This window comes from Haemaphysalis longicornis, unplaced genomic scaffold, assembly GCF_048455015.1.
Source record: "Haemaphysalis longicornis isolate Haplotype H1 unplaced genomic scaffold, Haemaphysalis longicornis Haplotype H1 scaffold_4, whole genome shotgun sequence".
Taxonomy (NCBI): Eukaryota; Metazoa; Arthropoda; class Arachnida; order Ixodida; family Ixodidae; genus Haemaphysalis; species Haemaphysalis longicornis.
Window position 1 is genome coordinate 40,809,301 of NW_027526361.1, and position 27,455 is coordinate 40,836,755.

General features: G+C 49.9%; 1 protein-coding gene across 1 annotated transcript in view; it reads left to right on the forward strand.

The window, feature by feature from the left end:
- The first annotated feature begins 1,168 nt into the window (after positions 1 to 1,168).
- Positions 1,169 to 27,455, forward strand: part of LOC144178556 (LHFPL tetraspan subfamily member 2a protein) — an 82,581-nt gene continuing 56,294 nt past the window's right edge. Inside the window, exon 1 of the mRNA XM_077706496.1 lies at positions 1,169 to 1,567. The gene's annotated coding sequence lies outside the window, so the exon portion shown is untranslated. The remainder of the gene's footprint in view (positions 1,568 to 27,455) is intronic.

Consider the following 27,455-nt stretch of genomic DNA (forward strand, 5'->3'; position numbering starts at 1 on the left):
TTTGCACATATTTTTTTCTCTGTCACGTCACAAGTTCTCCAGGGAGGCATCATTCGCGGCGGGAACTACAGGCTTCATTAAGCTCCCTCCTCGCAAAACGACCGCCAGCCATGTAACAAGAGCTAATCGCTCGGTAAAGGTCTCCCGCCCGTACCTTCCGCAGCGAACACGTTAATTCAGCGGTTTGCATTATGTCCCTGGCTATAGCTGCAGGGTGCTTGATAAAGGAAAGACCGTCCAGAACTTGTATCCGCAGTCATTAATGTTCATTATCCTTCTGAAGTTACCGGCCAAGAATTATCTTAAAAGCCTTGCTGTCGCCTGTGATGATATTTACGTGCACATGTTTTGTCTTTATTTTCTTCTTCTTTTGTTTTATTTTATTTCCGTCTATCTATTTTCTCGAAGCATCTCGCACATCCACCGATGCATGCTTGTCAGCTAAATAATAGCTGCCCTAGGCTTTAATTTCGAAGATTCGGTCATGTGCCGGCGTAATGGTTATGTAGTAAAACGAGAGCCTTTATGGCTTCCATTCAGTATTCATTTTTTTTCTCACTTGAGAAATAAGTTTATTAGAATCGGTGATTTATCAACTTGTCACGTTCGCTGGATGGGATTCCAACTCTCGTCCAAGTTACGGAAAAAACTTGAGCGTGACAAAACACTTGATAGACGCCGTGAGCACGCGTCATCGCTAGCCGCTCAACATGGCGGCCTTTTCAAAGTGAGCGCGTACCAACTCTATTCTCCGTTAAAACGTGAGAAAAGCGGCAAGCAAAGTTCCGGTCCATTAGCCTCGGTCATCGTCCGTGAACAGTGCTTACGCTGCACCATTTGCCACCTTCACCGCCCCTCGAGACCTCGAGATGCCAACGGGTCATCGCGCTTGACAGGCCACAGAAGAGAACCAGGCAGCCGTCCGTTCGCTTGGACTTATAAAACACCCCGTGCGCACTTGGGTTCTTTTACTAGCTTTACAGCCTTTTTCATCCGCACTATTTATTCGCGGCGCTTCGAAAGTGAACGGTCATGGTTGTACTACAGTGAACTCTAGTTGTACGTTCGCGCGTTCGCACGGAGAACACCGCACGGCGTAGCCGCCCCGGCCTTCCCTCGGCGACCGATAATGGAAGCTCCCGGGCCTTCCCAGCATGCGTCGCTCTGTGACCACCGCGCGCGCTTCGCTCCGTTCACTGATGGGCCGAGCCGGCGTGGCGGTCCGGTGTGCAGCGCACAGCTCTCCGCGCGTGTCGACGAACCGTTTGTTTTGGTGTGACACAAGCAAAGACCATGGCCCCGTTGTGTAAACGTCGGAGCCGCGAACGAGCGTCCGAGTAGAGTGGTTCCGTTGTGTCGCCAAGCGCTGCCACAGCGCGGGCGGGCGTTGCATTGCGGAGTTGGCTCTCGGTCTCCGTCGGAGCTGTGCTTGTTGTGCCAGTATCGGATGCGCGGACTGCAGTGGTTGACAAGCGTTCCGTCGGGTGACAGTTTCTGACTTGCGACCTCGTCTTGTTCGTCGTCCACGCTCGTCACATCAGCGAAGGCAACGACTCACGTGTGGAAGGTAAGTACTATTTTTGTGTGAGCCATTACTTGTTTCTGATACCGTTCGATTGCGCGCGCAAGCCGGCTCCCGGTAGCAGCGTCCACATACGACGACACGACGGACAACCCCTCAATTTTATGCATGTCGAGTGACTGAGTTGTCAGTACGGAGCACAGATAGTGTTCTGAAGAGCGCCTGCGCGTTTTCACTGCGTCTTTATTTGAAGTGTTCAATGACATCGCCCGCCGCGGGAATGGAGCCACCCTATCACCCTCTTCGCCGAACTCATCGGTCGAGCGCCCTGGATGTCAGTTCTCAACTCTGGAGTTCACTTTTTATCTGCACATGTTGAACACCTCTGAGACATCGGTATCGGACTGTTGTTGTCATTAATGTAGTTACGCCATGCATTGTTCATTTCAAGGTGGTTCGATTATTGAATTTTTATTTTTCGCCCCGTTTTTATTACCAAACTAGGCAATTGTTTTGTGTTAAAAGTAGTGTTTTGCGCACCCAGTGCTGTGTTATGTAGGCACTGCTTCTTTGCCATTGCCTCTCATAAAATTATGTATTGTAAATGCTGTAGCACCTTAATTTTTTTTAACATTAGGTCATACTATGTATAGTTTTGGGCATTAGGAAAGGCTTGCGACTGGCGAGTTTGTTCTGTAATGTAAAATTGATTAATGTAAGAATTGCTCCGCTCAGCACAACGGTACCATTGTTATTTTGGAAGAATTCCTTTCGTACACGGCCATGTGATTGGACCAAAGTCAAATTATATCTGTGCGCCGAATAAAAAATAATCCACTAAACCGTTAGTTTCATTTTTATAAAACGAACTCCTCCATTCCCGCACTGGGCCAAATACGAACGTGGGTGTGATTACTTAATGATTACTAAAGGACGCAGGAAACGGCAAATCATATTATTTATAAGAAATGTCTTGTTGGAACTCGTTATTTCGTTCTCAGATTATACTGTAATTTATGAAACGTCGTTTTGATAAAACATTATCTGTAATCAAATTACGAATAACGCACAAAGGCAGGAAAAGTTTCACTGTAATAGCAGAGCCGTTGGTGTTTTGTTGCAGGCTTAATGTTCGTACACAAGTACACAAAGCGTACGACGAGATGGCACAACTGAACTTTTTGTTCGTAAGAGCTTCTCAACGCTACAGCTTGTTTAGAAACATTCACTTGGTAAACAGCGAACTTAAACAAACAAAATGAACACAGATGCCGCCAACCCGCTTCTACTTTTGCCTGTTTACTACAATTTACAATGTCGGCTTTGTCATCGCCGCGGTGGCAGCAGCCGTTTCGTGCGCAATCACTCTCCATCAGGCGGGGCACGTTAATTTGTCGGATCGGGCCGCTTGTGACGCGCCATTAAACACCGTCGATATCCCGCCAAGCCCGCCGTTGCAGCAGCAGGGGTGCCGAAATCTTATCGCGCGGGACCGATGCTGCTCCTGTGTCGCCTTCCTCGGGGGCCAAGAAGGGGACCTGCCGGGAGCTCCCCCTCAAGACGCGTCCGCAGTCTGCGGAACGCCCGCAACTCGGGCGTTCCGCAGGGGAGCGCGCTGAACTTTGTGCTGTTCTCTTGCGGTGCCCGCATTTTCTTTCCTTTTGCGCGCAGTGCCATTTCTCCCCTCCCTAGATGTGGGCCTGTAGCGGGAGCGCGACCAGCGTGAACCGTGGCCCGCCTGTCCCTCCTCAGCCACTCCATCAACGGCCGTCTCCGCACTTGTCCCCTCGACTCATTCGCTGCTTTGCTCCCCCTCCTGGAGGAGCGTCACTTCCTTTTTCGGTTTGTTTCGATTCCTTCGGTCTGGCCCCCTTTCCCTTTGCACATATTTCCCCGCCTTCATTTTCGCCCTGCCCTCTCTTGACTCCCTTGGGGTTTTTTGGTTGTTTGTTTATCACTGACTGCGATCCATCTCTCCAAGTTTTTTTGTCACGCACCGTAGGTGGCCCGTTAACGTAAAAAAAAGCAGGAAGGAAAAAAAAAATATGTTCGTCTGGAGTTAACGGTAGTTGTTTGCCCTTGTCGACTCTGCGCGTGTACTTCAGCTCGCGCCTCGCCGTGCGCTTCGGTTCCAAAACAAGTTAGCTTGGAATGACGTATAACGCGAGCAGCCAGAGGAGGCCCCAACAAGAAACGTGGAACACTAGTTTTTTTTTTTTTGCTTTTTTTTTGCGCGCGTTTATTTCGGTCTTCCATCGTGCTTTGGTTCGGAAGAGCGCACACTGTCTTGCTTTCAGCTCTGTTTTCCCGTGCGTCTGTCGCTTTGCGTTCCTGCTACCGCCGCCTGCCAAAAAGCAAGACCTCACGAGAACCCTCAATACTTACGGGACTGCCCTGAAGATCCCGGCTCTCGACAAGCCGATAACAGCGGCTGACGGGTGGGCGGCCCTGGCCAAGATCCACCGGATATATCAATGTTAGGCAAGGGTTAGGTCATTAACAAGGCACTCGCCAATCTAAACGAAAGCTCCAGATTAGCCGTGACAGAATATATGAATGGATACTACACCTCCGGTACTCTCTTGGTCGCATGGAGGAGGTCCAGTTGAGAGAGAGAGAGAGAGAGAGAGAGAGAGAGAGAGAGAGAGAGAGAGAGAGAGAGAGAGAGAGAGAGAGAGAGAGAGAGAGAGAGAGAGAGAGAGAGAGAGGTTTTGTCCCAAGGACCTAGCTCCAGGTCGTAATTTTAGTCTTGAGTTCACTGGATCCCCGTAGTGCGGCAGAATGTTCGTGCGGATCTGTGCACATGTTCACGCTGAGCTTCGATGCTGGATGTTCACTGACGGCGGGGGCGACAGGCAGAGCTCCCAGGAAGTGATGGATACGAGGGATTTGGCAAGACAGGGTAGGGTGGGACAGAAAGGGTGGCCCAGGGCGCCGATAGATGTGGTGAAGAATGTGATGGGAGGGGAGCGAAGATATTTGCGCCTGCCGAATGAGGCATGGAGCCTCAGGATTGAGGCGAAAATTGGGGGACGTGTTGGGTGATAGGCGTTGGGCGTGTAAGTGAGACCAGCGGGAAGCGCGGGGCCGAGGTGCGAGCCAAGCCGTCGGTGGTTGGCACAAGGTCGGCCAGGACATGGGCGGACCAGGGAAAGGTACTCGGCTTAGCGCGCTCGCCCAGGAATTGCCGTACATGGCAGATAAGCCAGGAACCAATACCAAGTCATGGAAGACGTCGTACTCATCCCACTGCATTGAGTAAATGAGGCGAAAGAGGCCTCGACCGGCACCACCGAGGAATAACCGGTTAATCATCATCATCATCATCACCACCAGCCTATCTACGCCCACTGCAGGGCAAAGGCCTCTCCCATTATTCTCCAATTACCTCGGTCCTGTGCCAACTGTGACCAATTTATCCCCGCAAACTTCTTGATCTCATCTGCCCATCTAACTTTCTGCCGCCCCCTGCAACGCTTGCATTCTCTAGGGATCCACTCTGTTACCCTTAATGACCAGCGGTTATCGTGCCTTCGCATTACATGCCCTGCCCACGTCCATTTCTTCTTCTTCTTCCCTGCCCACGTCCATTTCTTCTTATAAAGACATTTCTACTAATATGTCTTTAACACCAGTTTGCTCCCTGACCCACTCCGCTCTCTTCTTGTCCCTTAATGTTACACCTATCATTTTCCGCTCCATTGCCCGCTGAGTCGTTCTCAATTTAAGTTGAACCCTCTTAGTGAGCCTCCAAGTTTCTGCCCCGTAGGTGAGTACCGGTAAGATGCAGCTGTCATACACTTTCTTCTTTAGCGACAATGGTAGGCTGCTATTCATTATCTGAGAATGTCATTATCTGAGAATTCTGATCCTTCTAATTATCTCTGTCTCATGGTTGGGATCTGGGGTCACAACTTGGCCTAAGTAGATATATTCGCTTACCACTTCCACTGCCTCGCCACCTATCTCAAACTGCTGTGCTGTCCCGAGGTTATTGATCATTACTTTAGTTTTCTGCATATTAATTTTCAGGCCCACGGTTCTACTCTGTTCGCCCAGTGCGGAAAGCATGCTTTGCAATTCGTCCCCTGAGTTACTTAGCAAGGCAACGTCATCAGCAAATCTGAGGTTACTGAGGTATTCTCCATTAACCCTTACTCCCACCTGTTCCCAATCCAACGACCTGTTCCCAATCCAACGTTCTGAATACTTCTTGTAAGCATGCTGTGAATAACATTGGAGAGATTGTGCCTCCTTGTCTGACACCCTTCCTTATAGGTATTTTACTGCTCTCCCTATGGAGGATGATGGTAGCTGTAGACCCATTGTAGATATCCTCTAGTATTCTTACATAATGCTCATCTATCCCCTGGTTCCGTAATGCCTGAATGACTGCTAGGGTTTCGACCGAGTCAAATGCTTAACCGGTTAATACCTAACTGTAAAATAAATGAGTTGGCCAAATGGCAAGTGGAATTTTGACCACCCCAGAGTGGAAACTGGAAAATTTCCACACATGACGTCCTCGACACATGAAGCCCTCCTTCAACTAAAGAACGGCACCGGGCCAAGACTGGGACAGAGGAAACAGGGGCCCTGGAAGGAGAGAACCTACCCTAGTTCTATCAAGTCCTTTCATTTCAAATGAGCGTTTCGTCTCTCTCTCCCTCCGAAGCCGCCAGCGAAACTTGCGCTAAACCTCAGCGTCTTTGACGACGTAACCCGCACGTGACACCTCCATTATAAAGAACGTAGTCGGAGGAAGAGGATACATTCAAGACTTCCTCATAAGACAGCCCGTCATGAAGATCGTAGACCTCCAGTCCGGCGTTATTACTGCGGGAACAGGGTATCGAACTCCGCACGGAGTGGTCTTGTCCCCCATGCTATAAAACATATATAGCCCAGGTCAATCAAACCCATCACCCCCGCGGAGCTGTAGGCCACCTCTCGTCAACTAACACGTTCCCATGCCCGTGCACCCAAGAGATCCCACGCCAATCACCCCACCGTGGCAGTGTGCAGACACTGCGACTAAGCCGCTAGAACTCTGTATTACATTGTCTGGAAGTGTCAGCGTGCATTCTTTATCTATGGCATTAATAGCAACTGCGGCTGACCGATAGGGTGAAGACGGCGTGTAGAACCAGCGGAGTCCTGGACTTAGGACCTCGCCCACTTACCACTTCTTCTCTGGTTGAATAAAGTCTCTCTCCTGTGCCTCCGTGTCTTCTCGAGCCGGAAATGCCGGGAGCCGGGTCACTCCTCTCCTTCTCCTCCTGCACCTCCCGCCATTCTCTCTCTGGTCCTCTTCATCGCAAAACTTTCGTCCCGCTCGCATGGCGGCCCCTTGTTGACGACATCACTGTTGTTCAAGAATGCGAAGCTGGGCGATTCGGTAAGGATCCATGATTATATCATGAAATATACATGAAAAAGCAACAGCACAAGCAAAACAAGAAAGGGAAACAAAGGTTACAAAGAGATTATTGCACAGTGGTGTCACCCACGACAGTCACGCCGCCAAAATAACTGATCTCCTTGGCATGCAGTGCGATTGATGGCATGCTTACACATTTTATAGATTGTGAACGCCTCCGAAACTTCACGTGTGCCTTGTTCCGGGTACCTGTTCACAATCGAGGCGTGGTCATCCCTTTCTTGTTTTGCTTGTGCTGTTGCTTTTTTATGTTTACTTCACTGTATCTTTGAACAAAATTTAGTCCTCAGTCAGCGCCTGTCCTTGCGAGCTTTTCTCGTTTTGTCCCTTGCGCTGTTTTAATCATTGTTGTTGGGGGTATGAAAGATACCCATTCGTGAATTGTGCTCCAATAATAACTGAGGGTTGAGCTGAGCCGGGCTTCTGCCTGTTTCTCTGACGTGCTTGTATGGAATTCACGTTTCGGAAGCAACACAGAGCCTGCTCTGCATGGGCAGTGATGACGGTGCCGACCGAACGGCGTCGTGCGCTTGGCACTGCCGCCTTTTGTGAAATAAAATGAACGTTAGCTTGGACTCCGCCCGGAATATGTACAGTTCAAGAGCCGGGCAGTCCACTTCGGCTTGGAAACAGGGACCATCTTAGAATGACATAGGAACAATATAGGGGATCAAATAGAATAGTCTTTTTTTTTTCTTTTTTTTTTTTTTTTTTTGGGGGGGGGGGGGTAGAAAGATAAAAAAATTACAGACGGTGTGGCAGCCCCAACCACGGAATATCGTTCCAAAGCAGCATACATTCCTAATCATAGAGCGTTCGCCAGTATACCACCACAGGTACTGAATCTATTGATATTGCGCAAACCCTTTGGTGTGAGGTAATTGGGGCGCATCTATGCGTTTAAAAACGACCATATTTATTTTAGAGATTCTTTAAATATTGCGGATTGAATTCGCCACTGTGTACCTGAATTGTATTTCCTATAGTATTTTATAAAAGGGTTATATTGTTGTTTAATTACAAACAGTGCATCTGTAGTCATTTTGTTTATTGTTGTAACCCCTACCGTCTATAATGCATCCCACCCTGAGAGTAAAATAAATGAAAGTGAAAGGTTGGACTGTAATACCTGAAATTTCTTGTTCCTTCGCGGAATAGGGCATCCTGTTCTGTGATATCGAAAAAAAATACTTCAACTCGCTGAAGCCACACTTATATAAGTCGCGCCGTAGATGAGGGCTCCGTTATTAATTTCGACTACCCGGGCATCTTTACCGTATGCCGACATCCCGACAAGCGTATGTGTTCACTTTTCGCCTCTACCAGAAAAACGTCCGCTGCGGGCGGGATCGAACCGGCGTCCTTGGGCTGAGCAACACAACGTCGATCGTAGCCACTGAGCCACCGCGGCGGGTATTCATCCCCAGATTCCCCGTTGAAAAAGCCAGCCTCTCAGCAACTTAGTAAAAACGCAGTGCAAGGGGGATGTTTCACACAGAGCAAAGAAGATTCTACATCAGGAAGACTTCCGCCCGCCTTTGAAGAGCCGAAGCGATCTGGCAACCAAGACCTCCAACTCGAGGCCGTCCAGCGGGTCATCGGGGCGTTGGCCAGGCAGGAGTCTTCGCAGCCCGGTAACGGGCGGGGGGCCTCCTCTAACCCTGGTGGCGACAGCGAGGACGACACTGGCCAAGTCTGAAGTCTTAACTTGGACTTCAACTGCAGGCACAATAAATGTTTTTCCAATCCAACCCAATTTTGATTCGTAAAAGCTGGTTAATTCGAACTTGAAGGGGACCATCAAATTGTTCGAATTAAGCGGAGTTCGAATTGCGGGCGGGCGCTACTCGTTATCGCGAATCGGGCGCTACTACACATTTCTGGCAGGTAGTTTCGTAAATAATGTTCGTGGAGCTCGAACAACAAACGAAATTAATTGATCAGGCAGTTATACGCCAGAAACAGGCACCGACATGCTTTCATGTCAGCAGTGAGCCGTAACGTCGAAATAATGACGCTGTTTATGCTCGAAAACACGTTTGTTTACATGGCGGGGTCGAGGCAGGGTGGATTTGCAACACATTGTAATCACTCTGGGCCGACTTCTTCTGCGAGGAGCGATGGAAGCCAGGGGATCCCAGTTCGAATTATCCGTTCTGGATACCGACGCGTTCGAATTATCGGCAGTCTTCCCCCATTGAAATATACAGGGCTGTGACGGGACCACGGCGTAAGTTCGAATCGACGAGCTTTTACTGTATTAACATTGCAAAAAGGTTTTGCAGAGTTCCGAATAGTTTTTCTGTTGTAATGCGTTGTCCAGAGTTATTGCGCATTCATGTACATGGGTCTGGAAAACGGTATAGCGAAGTTCTTAACTTGAAACAATGCACAGAGTGATATTTCGCCTTCGATGTTAGTTGTCCGAAAATCCATTGCACTACGCTGAAGCACTGCAGAGTGCTTGAAGAACTGCGATGAGCCGGAAAGCTGTACCTGTTCTCTTGTACCGGCCGGTTTCGCGGCCAGCTCTGCACATTCTAGCAGCCTGTGATGCATGCATGTCCTCCTAACCTTGGGCAACGGGCCAACGCCCACTCTGCCGTCTGCGGCAACGTCGCTTCCTTCGCCGGAGAGGAGGGCATACGGCGTGGTCGTGAAAATAGAAACCGTGCCGGTGATCGACAAACGCGACTGGCGGCAGTCCGTCTGGTTGAACCGGAGTGGAAAACATCGCCACTTCATCTCTTGGCCGGAAAAGGTGGGGGCACGACGGCGGGGCACGAGAACAGAGCGCGCGAGACTTGGTACATCTCGTGCACATGGCTTAGCTGAGTGTTGATGGGTCTGCGTATGACTGCGTATTTTTTTTTCTTTCGTTGGGTATGCTAAGAGCGACCATATCACGGGAAAGACGTGCGCTTCTTCGCGTCTATTCCGGAAATCGCCGTCTCAGTATTTGTTCACCACGTCACAGTGACCTGTGACGGTGACGCGCCGTTCGTTCTGCCATCCGCCAGAAGGACGCGTCGCTAAATTAGTATATGGCGCTGCGATATGTCGGTCAATCCTGGAGGCATATCACGCTGAAACGCAGGGGAACCGTGCACGGGACCGATACATAATTGTCTGTTTGTCTATTGAGGAGAACTTAAAAAAAAAAAAGCTACCGAAACTTACTTTCTGCGCGACCTTGTGGGTGTGTGTGGAAGGAAGGGGGGGGGGGGCTGGTTATAGGTATATACTACCGCCGCATTTTTTACCTTGCAATACAATTACACCTGGATGAACGAACCTCTATGTAACGAATTCCTGGATTTAACGAAGTTTTTCAATTCACCATTACCAGCCCCATTGAAACCCATGTGTTTGCGACTTATGTAACGAAGGCGTTGCGACGGTTAACCGTGATGTAACGAATTCGCTCCGCTAATGAGCCATTGTTTTTCGGACTTTTTCTGAAAAAAATATGCTGGAGAAATGCACTAATTTGGCGAATTTCAACCGCCCCACATACTACCGTGCGTTTCCATGTGTGTGGACGGAGTCGGTTAGGTGCTGCGCCTGCCTATCGGCGTGTAGGCACGTGTCTCCACTTCTCTCTGTGGTATCGGTTCGTCAGTGGTGAGTTCTGCTGCCAGAAAACGAAAAGTGTTGTCTTTCCAGGGCAAGCTCGCAATTTTAAGTGCCGTCTCCGCCGGCGAGAAAGAAGAATGTCACCGCCGGGTACAGTATCCCAGCTAGCACCCTCTCACCAATTATTCGAGTGCGAACAAGAGCATCAAGTTCACGAAAAGCCGCCCTTTCAGCATAAGTCTGGTCCTTGAAACGCGTAAAGCACCTAAAAGTATCAAAAGGCAGTAATTACACGTCGGGAGTATACGGGGGTAACTGACCTTGTTTCTTTGAAGTGCCGCGTGGTGACTTGGCTCTTGAGAAACCAGCAGGCGCAAATCGCGCAGTTTTTCGCGGTGAAATAAATGCTTGAAGAGTGAGTTCACCGTCACTGATGTCTAGCATTTTGATTTTGTTTCTGCTTTCTGTACGCAAGCTTTAACTCGAAACCTGCATGTGAGGAAAAATCTCAAGTTTTTGTCAACGTCGTTTTATACAGGTTTAACTCTATCGAGGAGCGGACCGCGAGGTGGAGGGCTGCAGAAAAAAAAAAAAAAGATAAACTGTACTGAGGTCCAGATCTTTGGGAGAGGCCTTCGTCCTGTAGTGAGCACAAACAGGCTGATGATAATGATGATGATCATCATCATCGTGATGATGATGGTACTGAGGAGCGTCAGCCGATATTCAAACGGAATAGTTTGGCGTGGAGCAGGAGTGAAAGCGGAACAAAGCTGTCGATCTAAACGCGTTGTCACCAACGTCATGGTTCCAGCATTTAAAAATCGTATTTATATTGTCACGGGACATACGTCGACAATGCGCCGCAGCAACATGACCAAAGACGAAGCGGACGACGACGACGAAGTACACAGATGGCGCGTATACATTGCGCGGACGCTGTCGTGGCCGCCTTGTACATAATGTTGCAGTCTGTGACTTTGGGACCTCCTTCTGTATATCCTAACCATGTACTCAACCTTCTATTTATAGTAAAATCCTTTGACTTTGAAAAAAAAAAGTAAATAGATCGCTCATCATTCTTCACCATGGTTCGAGTAATGTGTCCGGCCGCCGCGTTAATTGCATAAAAAAAAAAAAGCTTCGCGCTGACAATATCTTTACTTTGCCCCAGTACACCACTCTTCGTGTACATTTACAGTAGTATTCCGATTCACGGTATGTAAGGTCGCTAGACCCCGGTGCCCCCTTATATCACGCGCATCCGTATATCAAGCACATCCGTAACTTGAAACGAAGCGCATTAATCTTTTTGTGCCCGGCGTTCCGGCGCGCAAGCGCTGATCGAGCTCCGTCACAATGCTCGCGGTGATGCGCGCTTTGCGGGGCCTCTTCCCCGTCGCCCGAGAGGGGCTTCCCCTCCCGACGCGTGCTATGTCCCATGTGCACGGAATTCACGGTCCGCCGCGCTAAACTGCCTCCTCCTGCGAGGGTCAAGGACGATTCTGGCCCGAGTCCTCGCGAGACCACGGCGGGGACGCGTCGCCGACCGTCGGGAGGCGGCGGAGGGCGCGCGCTCGATATCCCTGCAGCGTGCCGGTCTCGCCCTCTGGGCTTGCCGTATTTAGCGGCACACCCCACCCCCGGGCACCCGGATGTGACATTTTCATCGCGCACTCTACTCTACATATGATGCCGAGTTGTAGCATCCTTGCACGAAGCGATTACCTGCGTTTTTGGATGTGTATTTCAGCGACACTGAGACGCCGGTAATGTGGTCGTGCGTGAGTGCGAAAGTTCGTCTGGGTTAGCGAAAGGCCCCTCAAGAATCTAAGATAATTTGTGAGAACCGTCGAGGGATTTTAAGAATTTCGCAGCCTAATACCGGTGCCCCACTTACACGAGAGAGAGAGAGAGAGAGAGAGAGAGAGAGAGAGAGAGAGAGAGAGAGAGAGAGAGAGAGAGAGAGAGAGAGAGAGAGAGAGAGAGAGAGAGAGAGAGAGAGAGAGAGAGAGAGAGAGAGAGAGAGAGAGAGAGACTATTCTGGATCCGTTGGGTCAACGACGAGTGGTGACCATAGAGTTACGGTGGTGACAATGACATCAAGTGCTTAATGCCGTAAATTTTAATGCCATTAATTTGCTGCTACACGCAAAAATGTAATGCCATTTCGCTCTAATGTCATGTTTGGTTTAAGGAGTTCCGCACAACTCATTCGCGTTCACGAACGCCTTAAATCTGCCTACTCTCGAACGCGATGAGCACCAAATGAAACCAACGAAACTCTCAGCACCAAAGTGTTGACGCGGAAACGTAGCTGAACTTCGAATTAAGACTATTTTTGTGCACTCTCGGTGGAGAAGTTCTGAAGAAGACGAAGTTCACCAAAACAGCGGCAAAAGGCAAAACATGGTGTTGCTCGTCGTTTTGAATTTTTCGGATTTGGTTACCGCTGGCTGGGGACGGCAGCTGCTGAAGCCTCTTTTAAGTACAGTTCACAGCATTTTTTAGAAAAAGCTATTTCTCATGACATTTTCTTTCACAACAAACATTTTTAACCCTTGTACGGCAATTTTCTCTACGTTAAAAACTTCTAAAATATGAGTAGATTTTTCTTTTTGGTCATTATCATCATCATGCCGAACACATTTATTGCCTTTGCGTTTTCGCGTGCAGTACGGCCCGTCTAAATAATGTCATTCGATAGGGCCTTAAACACTTAATGTCATTTTTCGTGTACGTGTTGCACGGGTATAACCCGAACCTGGTTTCACCGTGAATACGAAGTGCAGTGTGTTTCGTTCACTATCAGGTGAGGCACGAGCGAGGAGCCAGTTTCGAACAGAAAAAGAACGAGTTTGTTTATTACGAAGCAGTATTTAAAGATGACAAGGGAAATGGTATGCAGACGAAGGGTTCGCAGATCATGCACGAATGATAAGTTCGGACATTAGATAGCACGGGTCGTGATCGGTTAAGATCAGTTTGCCGGTACACAGTGAATGTCTGGGGGCGAATACCTTTGCGTCCGGCCTTCGGGCGCGGCGATGCACCGTAGCGTGCAGCGTATACATACGAGCACGAAGTTGACTAACTCTTAATTAGCCTGTCCTTCTCAACCCGTTTCCGTTCAGCCATGGGGAGTAACCGAGAACACGAGTATAGCCCGCCCTGCAGTTGGGGGCTCTAGGACAGTCAGTGTTGCTAGCATCCGGCGTCGTTGACGTTGGCTGATCGTGGCCAGTCTTGTAGGCGCGGCGAGGGTCACGCCTTCATTCTTCTCTCTCCGTGCTCCAAAGGCGGTCCCCAACGAAAGCGGTTCCGCAAAAAGTCGCTCTTAGACCGAGTTCTGCCGCCCTTTTCCGTATAACCGCTTCTTTCTTTCTCTTTTCTTTTCTCTCTTTTTTTTTCTGGAGCCCGCTTCCGTTAGGCCCTTTTTTGCAGCGCGGGAAAAGAACACGGGTTTCATTTCTCATTGTTGGCGTGTACAGGTCGAATTTAGGACCGGAAACTGACGAAAAGTACGGTATTATGCGGAATATCTATGTGGAATATTTTTTTTTCTTTTATAGCTCAGTAGTGCTGGCGCTAAAATGTCGTAGCGAACAATCTAACACGCGTAACAATGTGCTGGCACATTGCGCGTCACGAGTTACGATGATCGCTTGACAGGATTCGTCCCTCAGCAACAGATCGCGGCTCTGTATGACGGGTAAACTATATCTGAGCGGTGCCTATGCACTCAGCAATGCCTCGTCCTCGCGAAGATCTTGTTTTAGGAATTCCGCGACTTGCGACTCGTCTTCCAGGCCTCAGCTCTGACGGATCTTCTTACCTTCGCCCGCTGGCGCGAGGTGCTGCAGTCGTATCCGTGTGCATGCCTTCTCGTCTTGCATGGCGCCACAGTGCGCGGCGCGGTCGGAACGACACTCTTGAGGTTCGAGCGGCCGCTGGAGATCGTTTCTCCCTTTGTTTGAGATATTCTGCCGCCAAGCCACGAAGGCCACATCATTGCCTTCCAAATCTGACGTTAGTTTAATTCGTTCGCCCAAGCCCGTCTCCATCGACGCCAGACTGTGCAACAGTTAGTCAGGGATAGGCAGACTCTACCGTCTCCCCCTCACCTGTTACCCCGGGCAGATGCTTGTCTTATCCGGCAAGCGCAAACGGACAGCCTTCCAACCCCACACATACTACATCGACTAGAAAGGTCATCGCAGCCCTGCACGGTGCTCTAAGTGTTCTGGCTTTCCCAATACTCCGTATGTTCTTTGGGATTGTTCTGGTTCGCAACCATCACTCGCAATTCATGTTAAATCCCTTTCATCTCCTCCGTCTTCTCTCCAAGACTGGCTCGCGCCGCCGGAGGGAACAGACCGAGCGGCCTGGTGGCGAGCTTTGGCGGCTCACGTTCGTCAGGTTCTCCCGTGTGCATAGATAGTTTTTTTTCCTTTCAGAACTCCGGACACTGGGGGTCTTTTTCTTTGTTTTTGTGTGTTAATGAAGCTTATCAACAACAACAGTTCGTTCGCCCACAATCACGAGGGATGTCGGCATCTCTATGTCATTTGATAACCACTTATGAGGTCTGTGTCTGTTTTGAAGATGATAGGCGTGGTCGGCACTGTGCAGTCGTCGTCATCGGCGTGCTTGTCACGTGAATAGCCTTTCCCTGTGCGCACAACGCATTTCCCCGCTACTCCACATTGAGGCCGTCTCGGTGTGGAACTGACACTGGGATCGCAGAAAATCGCATTTAAAATTTCGCGCGCGAACGACAGCGCCCAATAGCCGGGCGAATGAAAAGGGGTTATCTCAAGAAGAGGAAGATACGCGCTTTCTTGCAGGTTATCTATGGGGGTGCGGTTGACTCAAGTTGGTTGCAGGTCGGTGGATTGCAACAACAAGAAGGCGAAAATAGAAATTTAGAAAAGCAAGAAGGAAAAAGGAACAAGAAGAATACAATGTGGGTGACTAGGGTTACCAACCGTCCAGGATTTTTATGGGATCCAACGCACGCTCAAGAAGGCACGTCACGCTACGGAACACGAAGCTAGCACGAACTTGTCCAGGCAGATGCGGGTAAAGCTGAATTTCTATGTGAAGTGAGTCAGCTTTTACGAGTACATTCTCCAGCAGAGCTAGTGTTGCGAGAGGCACGTAGCCAGCTGAAGTACCTCCTCAAGAGGTCGCAACAATAAAGAAACAGTGGATTTGTCTGGAAGACACCACAATAAAGGAAACTGATATTGTTGCCTCTTTATGTTAGGGTACGCTACCCCGCCCCCTTTCGTCCTGACTTCCTTTATTGAAGAGTTGGTAACCCTATGTGGGTCTTCTTATAGAAATGCCGTGAAAAGGTTTCAAACATTCACGTTTGGAAACACTTTCAGTGCGTTAGTCATGGAAGGTATAGTCCATCGCCTCCATATTTTTGTGGAGAAGCGATCAGAATAGCTTGCGCGTTGTATATCAAACTACTGACACTATATACTAGCACTTTGTAATAAATGCGGCGCTTGTCGAGTGCAGCTCTGCGTTCATGCCAACCGATTACATTTCCGCTTGTCGTCACGGCCGCGCCTTTCTTTCTCTCTCTCAAATGCAGCGGCACCGACATCAACTCCAGAGCGTTGCGGGTTCGCCGAACTGCGGCCGCGCGGCACCCGAGGATGAGTAATGCGCTCGCCAAGTTGTTCAAGTCTCGCCCGGCTGTTATAAACGTCTCCCCCTTTCTCTTCGAGGAGGCTCGTCTCGAGAGCTGTTTGCGTTCTCGCAGCCACCGCTTCTCTGTCCTCGTCTTCTCTCCCACCGCGTTATTAAGAAGGACCGTCGATGCACTTCTTAACACTGCCTTAGTCATCCCTTAAAACTAGTGTTGTGCGGCGGCAGCGGCTTCTTGGAGGACATCGCTGCACGTCGTTAACGTTCTCTCCATCCACTCCGTCGTTTGTTTGTTTGTTTAGTCCGTTTTCGCTCCTTCAGCTACTCACTGTTGTACGCTATAACTTGAGCGAATGGCCAAGTAGCGCGTGCTTCTTACCAATAAAATATGCGCGAAACCAGGGAGTATAAACAGCCATTGTTTGTGAGGCAAGGATGTGGTCCTGCATGTTGAGGCGGCTGACAGGATGTATTTCTCTGCGGTCGGCCCGAGTGGTGAACCCGGGGCGGTGCTCGGTTATCGTTTGGGCCTGGACTCCGCTTAAATAAACGATCCTGTAATGCACTCGCCGCTTGTAGTTGAAGAATATAAACAGGTTGTTATTTAGCGCGAGATTGAAGCAAATACACCGAACGCACGTCTTCTCGATGAAGGAAGTTATCAAGTCCGGAATGGAGGTGTTTGTGTATTCCATGCACGGATTGAAAAACGTCTGATAAACATATTATACACGTCTTATAAACAGCCCTTATGCTCGATGAATTCCAAATGAACTCGAAGTATTCTACGGTCCACTATGTACAATTATACAAGCTCCTACAATGAGTTTGGACTTATGGCGGCGTTTTTCCTCTCATCGCTCTTTATTATAGGCAAAAACAACAACATGATTTTCCTGAGGAGGAAGCCAAATAAAACGGGACTGTAAGGTTTGCAGGCGCCAGCGACGCTGCAAAGTCGAAAGCGTGGGAAGCGGCGATTCCCTGAAGGGCGCCTGAAGGGCTTTCTGGCAGCCAGCCTGTCAACGGCAGGCGGCCTTTGGATCATGCCGCCTGCGTGGAGACGAATTGTCTTGAGCCTCAGCTGTGCTGTGGCGTTGTTTTGAGCGGCGAGTCGCAAAGCACAGTACGAGCGTGGAAAACCGCGGGTCGGATGCTCGATGAGCTTTTGCGTGGACGCGGTGGCGGTCGCTTCGGGGGCCGCTTTGTCGGCGGCCGATTGGGGCCGTGGTTGGGTCTTTGTTGGCCCGCGCGCACACTAAGGAGGTGCGAAGATGTTTCGTTGGGAATGCGACGCCGCGGGGTCCGCGCGCCCCATATGGTTTCTGCCGAGGATCGCCCGTCAATGGCGGGGAGCCTCGAGAGGCGCGCTGCGTTCGTTAAGAGAAACGGATACGGGTCACCCCGCGTTTGTGTTCTCGGTCCAGCTTTGGACAAGGCGTTATACGCGTAAAGTGCGGGCGTGGGAACGGGCAGGGGAGGCGGCGTGCGTAGAAGCTTGCCCCGGGCGCTTGCACGTGTTTCCTCGGATGTTTGAGTGTTTGTTGTATTTGCTTGGTTCGCTTTTGATCTCTTCCTTGTTTTTTTTCTGGTGGGAGAGAGTGACCAGCGTTTGAGAGTTGCGGGCGGCGTTGCCTGCCGCGGTTTAGGCCCGGATTTACTAATCCAACCTATCAGGTCGCCGGGAGATACTGATTGGCCTGTGTATCGGGGGTGGGGCCTAAGTAACCCATTAAAACCACGAGACACGAGGTCTCGGGGTCGAATCCTCAAGGTTTTAATGTGCTATGCACGGCCGGCGTATTGCCGGGCTAGCCAGGTCAGGCTAGGGAGGATCTCACCACTTGGGTAGTTTTAAGGTCAGGGTCCGTCGCTGACGGGGGTGCCGCGTGCACAAAGACTTAGCTGACCTAGAACCCCATTTTATTTCTTACTTTGTTAACTCTATCTTCAGTTTGTCAATATTCTGTATATATCTTCTGTGTGAATATACAGTTTTGAAAAACCCTCCATCAACCATCGTCGTCGTGTCATCAGTGCCGTCACCATCAGGCACCAACGCAGATCATCATCATCTTCAAGGAACAACATCGAACCTGACATTTACTGGGACAAAAGCTCGTTGCAGCGAAGAAGACGCACCAGGCACATACCCCAATTGAAAGACAACATCAAAAACAAAGAATGTTCATCTGAAGCGATCCGCAGGGAAGTTCAGGGGCAGCAGCAACAAGTCGCTGCACTGCCGACGCCGCGCCCATTTTTTTCGTGCTCGTCAAAAAACAGCGTGGGTCGTCTCTTCCGAAACCACCCTACGGGCGTAGCTCTCGCGCGGGGCGCCAGCCGGACGCGAGAGGAAACGTTCTTCCGACGCCTCCTCGTGTGGGCGGCACTCGGAACAACAACAACACCGACAACGTCCGCAGTGCTGGTGTAAGAGAGGGGCATGCAGACGTCCGAAAAACAAGAGCAACATTATGATGCTGAGGCTAGCCGACCAATGCCGCTCAGACTACAGGGCCCTGGGGCTCTTTCTCCTCCAAAGGCTACGTCACAGCGACGTTTTGCTCACTACTGGCCAATAATCGAGGAGCGAATGGGACGGTTGCTTGTGACGCTGACACCCGGGCCTGGCCATCTGGGCGGTGCCGGCCGCCGCCTTGTCTCGCAGCTTGGCGGCAGCAGCAGAGATGCATGAGCCCGTGGGAAAGCTGGCTCAGAAAGGGTGAGCGCGGGAGGCGTCTTGATCGGTGCTTTGATGCTAGGCTCGGCTTGCGTCGGCATTTCGGTTGCGCCCCGTGCCGAAGCAGCCAGCCAGCCAGCCAGCCTGTTGCGCGCATGCATGGTAAAGCAGACGCGCCCCGCTGCGTCGCTTCGCCCTTCGCGTGTCTCGAAGAGCGCGTTCCTGCGGCTGCCTTTTCGTGCAAAACATGGACCAAATATGCCCTGTCGGCGAGGAGAGAGGAACGAAGGCGCCTTATCTGCAGAGCCGGATGCATATCGCGCGCGCTTCCAAGTCTCGTCTGCGGAAGGCGGCGAGACGTCTTGCGGTCTAATGGTGTTGCGCCGTGTCCTTTGCGAGGTTGCGACGTCGTGAACTTGTTAGGTAGTCGAGGGCACCCTTCTGGCATCGAGTATACTTTGTTATGCGAACGTCGATTAATAGTTGTTCGTTGCATTTTTTTCTTCTCTGGAGTGCTTTGTGATTCAGTGAGGCAGCCTCGAATTCGACCCTCAAGCGATTCGCAACAGCTTTATTTCTTAAGCTTTGCACGATCGCTGGCCGAGATGCCGTCCCGCCGGAGTTTGGAAACTACGCGCGCGAATTCATTGGGGCTGCATGTTGTCGACAGGGCTTGACGTCTGAGCAGACCGGGCGTACGCCCGCCAGGGCACAACGGTGGGCTGATGTTTATGGTAAAAGCATACAGTCAAGCAATATTTCCTTCCTGACCCTCTTGACCGCATGAGCCGTCAAACCTATACATATGACCAAGCTGCGCTACAGCGGACAAACGGTGGAACGTCTGGGCCGTTTCGTCCTTTACGCAAATATTCCGTAATTTTCTGAATAATGAGATTCCCCCATATGCGGTTCTGGGGCCAATACTGTACTTGATCGCGCTTATTAAGGTGTTATGATTATCGTAAAACCACACGTTTGGCGTGCTCGGGCCCTTTTAGTCGCGCATCGCAGCCTCGCCGGAAATGACAACCACACGCGTATTTATTTGCCATCGCACACAAACAGTAGAAAAAAGCAAGGACTTTTGTTCTAAAAATAAAAAAAAAGCTCTCGCTGTAAAAGAAATCGTAAAAATAGAAGCGCTTTGGCGTCATAATTTTGAACTGTTGTTGCATTAGCAGAAAACAAAACAAACAAAAAAAGCATGCACCGCTCCGTCTAATCACGACGATGGTTGAACGCGAAACTTTCTCGTGATGGGCTCTTTGGTTGTCCGAGTTTGGACTGAGTTTAGACCATGTCGAAATGGAGCAATCGAATCATAGGAATGGAAATGGAGCAATTGAGCAATGATAACGTGAGGGGCCTAGGTTTGATTCCGGCCACGGAAGGGCTTTTTTTTTTTTTCACTTTGCCCATGATCATTCATCATCATCGTCAGATAAAGTTGGCTTTCCTGCAGGGAATTTTCGCGTTACAGACGCCATCGGTGATAACACTAAAGATTCGCTTGAAAACAGGAGAGAAACTCAAAGCGGCCAAGTCCTCCTTATCAAACTCTCTACCTCGTCGCTCTGGTAGCAAGGTAGCGCAAACAAATTAGGGTGAACCGTGCAGACATACCGAGAGAAGGATACAGTGTACTGGATAGCGCGCATACGTGTGTCAGGATGCCTTTAAAAGTAGCGACAAGTCCCTGCCCGGCTCGTGCGTGCCCTTCCTAAGCTGCAGCGGACAGCAAAACGGCAAAAATGCAGGGGCGACCGCGCGGACCCCCGCAAGGGCGGAGCGGGTTATCATCTTTCGACGCCTTTATTAGCGAGTCGTCGGAACAGCGCGGCGGCAGCCGATAGAGGGGAGCAACAAGTCTTCGCTCGCGTGTGTACGGGGGGCGGGACGCCGGAAATGAAACACAGGCACGCCGTCGACTGCAGCGCGGCTTGAAGAAGGGGAGTGCGAAGGGACAGATAGAGGCAAGCGGGGCCACATGGCGGCGGTGAATCAACTATCGCGCGGCTGTGGACGCGGGAGATGCAGGGCGCATCGAGCAAACCCGTCCCCGTAGACGGGCGGTTACGCATCGCGTGCTTGCATTTCCCTTGTTTGTTTTTCGCTTTTCTGGGGCTTCCTGGCGGCGGCGCATGAAATCGAGGCCGTATCTGCCTCTTCGGAGGTACGCGACGGAGCTTTCTTGCCCCCGCTCACGGGGAAGGTCGGATCGGGTTACGGACAGTCTGAGCCACGGACGGGGTAGTTTCAGCTTAAAGAGTAACGTTTCTGGTTAAACAGTCGATTTCCGTGGCTGCAAGCAAACGTGCCGGTGTGATATGGACATTGAAAACTCACATGAAGACATTGCCTTGAGCGACGAAAACAAGCAAACGAAAACGAACAGGAAACAGGAGATAACGATAGCGTCCCTGTTTAACTGTTTATGCTCTTGTGTTAGCTTCCTTTCCTTTCACCACGCGCGGTTTCTCGTCAGCTTGATTTTGCACTATATATATATATATATATATATATATATATATATATATATATATATATATATATATATATATATCGTTTAACTTAGGCCGCTTGTGAGGGAGGAGCCACCGTACAAGGAAGCTGCAGTGTTGCGATGCGATACACGTAGAAACTTCTGGAAGGATCGGTGACAAACGTCCTGCTGCTTCACAAAACTTAGTAACTTAGTAAGGTTGTGTATATCCCTGCGTATGTCCCTTACTTGTTCTTGTGTGTGTCTTTTAGATGCGGCTGCATCCCATTCACTCGCCTTGTCCCTCCATACGGTGTTGTCCGTCCACACCCCTCCCCCTACACTATCAAAAAAAAAAAAAAAGTTAGCGGCGCCCGGTTTCGATCCCACGACCCTGTGGGCGGAACGCGAGGGTACATGGCGCTCTTCCCACGGCGCCACAAAACCGAGGCAGAATCAAATGCTACGAACGCGCCTTATATCCTTGACTGATTCAAACTACGTCAAGATGCTACTGATACAACGCATGATGGGGCAATGATTAACACTTGCAATAAAAGAAAAGAAGCTCCCACTTACAGCAACAATGATGGAGTAAAGGTCGTTGCGACAGCGAAGCCCCAAGCATACCACTTAGAGAGATTGGCCAAGATTGGCCAATATGATCGTTGCAGGCATGGCTAGAGTGCCGTCCGACGACATTCGAATATTTAACTCTAGGCTAGCACCCGACCACTGTTTTGTGCTGTGCCGTGACGCGGTGTTTTTCTGGGACGTTTTGCAACGGACACTAAAAAAGGACATTGACATCACCCCATACACCATTCGCTTCTTGCCATTTGAGGACGTTAATCGGGTGCCGTATGAAGTTTTTGTGCTCCTAGGTTTGTTTAGCTTGTGGAAGTGCCGCATGACTGATCGGCATGCTGAACCCCCTAGGCCGACCAAGGTCATTTTTCGGGAACAGGCGGCGTTGGTACGGAGCGTTTACGTCGCGCAGAGTGATCCACCAGAGTGGCTGCATCTTTTGGATGCGTGCGTTTGCTTGCCTGAGTTTTGAATTGGTGCCGACCTTTGTTAGACTGACGGGCTTACCCTTTTCTGTCTGTTAGTGTTTATATTGTGTGTCAATTGTCTTGGCTGACTTCTCTCTAAAATTTCCATGTATTAAAGAAAAAAAAAAAGTCGTTGTAGTGTAGAGGATCCGTCTCACCTTCTTGATCTCAAAGTCAGTGGTTCGAGACCCGCTCTTGCGTCGGTTGATTTTTTTTCATTATTAATTGAAGTGTAATTTTTATGCCTTAGGTTAGTTTTGGTGTTTTAAATGATTTCTTTGTGTGCGTTGGGTTGTCTTTTGTTATGTTTAGGTTAGGTTGCCTAGCTTTACGTTATCTAGAGCGATGTACTGCCAGACGCGGCAATTTTGCCACAAAACGCCGGTGGACGTCGATATAGTGGATTGCTTATAATACCGTCGGACGGCACTCTAGACACGGCCTAATAATAATCATAAAACATAATAATCATACGCGTACCCGACACGTTTCACGCGATTTCAGAATCAATCCAACAGAAACACCAAGTGAACCCCACGATGCGTCGCATCTACACAGGGTTCCCCTCGCGGGGAGGTGGGCGCAATTTTTTTGCGCTGTAAATTTAACATGCTTCACAAAAGTCCGGGTTCGACTTGTGGCTGCGGTGGTTGTATATAATGGCGTTGGGGTTCAAAATCGGATGCGCGTGACTTATGGTGGTCTAAACCGGGTATCTCAAGTGGGATACCCGAGAGCGTTTTAGCCCCCTCCCCCCCCCCCCCTCTTCCAAGCCCTCTGTTAGGTTCTTTCTTTTTTCCCTTTTCTGCCAAACATAGCCGAGAACGCTAAAATGCGGCTTTTCTGCTAAGCATGGAATTTTCTTTTAAAAGCCACTTCTTCGCATGGCGCGTGTTGTAAAGTTGGCTTTTTGTGCAGCACGTGAGCTGCGCAGGGAAGCCCCTCACAGAAACTGCAGGCAGAGTGCAGGATGTACAGGTTACTTGCAAAAGTGAATTTCGTGACAATACGCCTTGGATTGACATCCCCACACTTCACCGTAGTTTTCATGCATGCCCAGAAGAAATGTCCAGAACATCCATGATTGAGAACCGCTTGCCTAAATTATTCCGTTGTTTCCTTCCTATAACCCAGGGCAGGTAGGTTCGTTTTAAAAAGCTGTGAGGTTTGTTGTCTTATAAAGCATCTTAGTGTGAACTGTGTTATACACCATTTAGGATTCAGCGTCATTGCCACCTTTGTTCTTTACACGCACTCTCCTTTATCCAAGCAATTGACTACTAGTGATTTTGCATTTTTGTGAAAAACTAGAAAGAAATCATGCACCCCTCCGTATAACGACGGCGATGGATGATGGACTCCTTGGTTGCTGTCAGAGTTTGGACTTTGACTCGCACGCAATTTGGACTTTTGACCGCAGCGGCTTTGACTTTGACCCTTCGCCATTTGATTTCGAAGGAGGAGGCTTCGCGTTCAACTATCGTCGTCGTTAGATGGAAGGGCCCGCGATTTTTCTGTAATTTTGCACGTCCATGCACCCCTCTCCAAATCCGAACTGCTTCGACCGTATCGGAATGTCGCAATCGGGTAGACGTCGGTTTCATATCGTGATGGACCCTGGTTCGATTCCGACCACAGGAGGCGTTTTTTAACACGAACGCGTGTTTTACTCCAGGATAAACGAAGCTTTCGCTGACGTCATATCCGTCAGGGAAGTGACGCCAGTACGACGAAACAAGCGGCCTGTAAAGGGTGCACCCCTGCACACAGGGTCTTCTTGAGGGGAAGCAACCCTTAGTGCTAAAGAGTAAGTTATACCTGTGCCCGTTTGCCGGAACGCGATAAGTGTGGGAATAAGTTCTCAACCACGACTTTAGCGCTGTCTAGGTAATAAGACGTTTGCCCGAAACTCATACAAACGTTCGGTCAAGGTAGCGTTTCCGCCGGGTTTCCTGGCAACCGGCTTATTTGCTGTGGCCAACTTCGACTTATTGGCGCCTTATTCATCAGCGGGAACTTAATCGGGAACTTATGTGTTCGGGCAAACGGGCCCTGGGGTTGTTTGTTTTCGGGTTTTATATTTCAACGCGAAAGTGTTTTATGCCGTGATACCCCAAGATTTCACTAACGTCATATTCGTCGCGGAAATGACGCCAGTTCACCTTTGCCGAAGCGACCCGCCAGCATGACGTCGCTCGCCAAGCACACCCACAAGACAGCCGCCTACCCGCAAATCATGCTCAGCTGCAGATTTCGCTGCACATTTCACTTTCGTGTTTTACTGATTCCTATGACAGAGGAATCAACCACAGTTTTTTTTTTCTTCACTTCACCCGTGGTCGTCATCATCGTCAGAGAAAGTTGACCCAGCCTGACGCCACCAGTTAGACATAGAAAGCTTCACTTTAAAAATTCTTGAAGAATGTACTCATTATTCTAGGATTGGTTATGTTTGGCATTTGACACAACCGACCTAGTTATGCCAAATGCAGGACAAACGCCTTCTTCGTAGACTTGCAACCGCTGCTATCGTGCATCTTTCGCATCCATTATTTGCTCCGAATTTCATTCACTAATCTTTCCCTTGCGTTATCTGTCTTCCCGTACTTGTCACCACATCCCTTTTTATGCCATTCGGTTACTCGGATAGCTAGCCCAGTGTCACTAAATAAGTTAGCCTGTTGTTAGTCCGCATTACACGCCTGGTCCGAATCTACTTTCGCCTAATTTGAGCTAGGGTGCCTTTTGCGCACGTTCGTTCTCTAACCTATTACTCTCATTTCTTATTTTATTTCCTATAGGCGATGGCTTCTACTTGAACTGTTTTAGTACACAATATTAAACAAAAAAGCAACAGAAAAAAATAGACCTGTTTCTAAGCTTCTAAAGGAACACACATAAAGGGGCATTTTCACCTTGCAGGTGTCGTTTACTCGCTGCCGCGTGCATTGCGAGCTAATTTTTCCACCGCGATTTAAAGGCTTCGCAGCTGTCTCGTGAGAATGAAAGAATTAGCATATTTGCGTCATCGTCGATCCCTGCCCCTGTGCCCTCCAGATTTCCCAATCTCGGGCCGCAATGTCCATCCACGACGGCGTTTCCGATGAAGGGGGGAAGGGAAGAAGTGGAAGATGTGGAGGAGGCGGGGATCGAGGCACTCGATGAGGCGGTAACGTGAGCAGCGTGGAGAGGATGGAGAGCGGGGCCGCGCGCGTGGCCAATTTGCGAGTTCCGGCCCCGAGTCGCCGCTGTGACGGGAGGCCGCCCAGGCGCGGTCACTCTGCATCGCTGGCCGCCGGCGCCGGGCGACAAGCCCCGACGAATAAACCCCACCTCCTCCCCACTTCTCCGCGCTGTGCCGATCCGATGCTGCGTCCCTGCCGCCTGAGCGCCAAAGGTCGGGGCCCGGACTCGCACGCAAAGGAGAGGGGGGTTGAATCCCTCTCACCAACCTTCGGTGACCTTTCTCGAACGCGATACTAAACGCGGGGCGGGGTTTTTCAACTCGAAGGCCCAAAAGCAATCGAGAAACGGTAGGGTTGCCCGAATTAGCTGTTCTTTGGGTATTTAAACGTTGGGGTCAAGTAGCGACACCAACGCGATTTGGATGTTTGTAAGGGTTCGATGCTAACGTCTGAATGATGGTTGCTGGAGGCATCCTGATCTCTAGGCTGTGCTCTCGCAATTTGGCAGGCGGGGGGACCCCCTCTACGTCCGTCGGTCGGTGTTCCCGTCTTCCGTCGACGGAATGGCAACGTGGTAATTAGAGAGGGTGCACGAATGGCGGGTGGCAGCCTCCCAAAAGAAAGCCGCAGCGGCGCCGCGCCGAACGGACTGGCCGCGGTGAGGTCTTTAGCCGGCGGCCGCGGTCAGCTAGCACGGGTGGTTTCCGAGGCAGAAAGAAAAAGCCACCCGGGGGCGAGCTTTCTCGCTCCGAAGGTCCCGCTCTCGTTCCGCGTCGCTTGTTGGAACTTGGAATCTCGTCTTGTTGCTAAATGTGCACAACTGGCACGCAAGCAAGGGCATGCAAGTGCGGACGAAAGGAGGTGCAGAGAAAAGATGTTGGGAGCCTACGCAAGTTTCGTTGGCGTTTTTAAAGCGATCTTAATTTGTAGGACTTTTAGTTGTATCCTCGTTATGTATTTTAACCATGCATAGCGCTGGTTGAGTCGGCCTGTAGCCCAAATACTCTCTCTCTCTCTCTCTCTCTGTCTCTCTCTCTCTCTCGCTGTGTCTCTCTCATTTGTTATGCATGGAAGGAGGGATTACACCGTGCCGCGGTTGCTCTACAAACTTCCGCAGTGACGTACTTGTTCTGTAGTTGCTACCTCAGTCTTCGAAATAATGGTTTCCGCCTATTTGATGGTAAAAACAGCCGTTTTGTCTGTTTGCGCACAGGTTTGTAGGTTACGCATTCTAGCCATCCGTTAAACAATGCAACCGGGGTCAGCAAATTGGTTGGAGGATGCTAGAGTTAAGTGGCAGTTACAAACGCGCTTTCGCGACTATAAAAATGGGTCTGAGTTGGTCGAAGGAACTTACGGCATTGCCGTGTAAGATAGGTAATTAGACAATGTTTTGAGCTCACCTCAATGTGCCCCCTTTCAGGTTCTGAAAGAGAATGGCGACAGTAGAAGTATCAAAAATGTAAAAAAAAAAAAAAGTGAATATGGGTTGTGGCTTCCTAAATCGAGCTTGACACAGAATAGATAAGCAAAAAAAAGGGGGGGGGGGGTTGCAGTTGACCTAATTCTACTCGGGTGAAAGTACATTTCCTCTGTGTTAGAGAGGTTTGAGGCTGCACCAAAAATCTGAAGTTCGCAAGAATGTGGAGGCGTGGGGTAGTAGGTTGTACAGCATAATACCGTTTGTGCTGCTCGTTTCAAGGTGCGGTTTGTGCAATTTGAATGTTCTTCGGTATTATGACACGAAATTGTGAAGCATAGGACGTCACCTGTTATGTAGGAAAGGTTAAAAACAGTGCCAAATTGTTATCTTCAAGTGCCTTCAAGCACCGCCTGGTCTCTCTC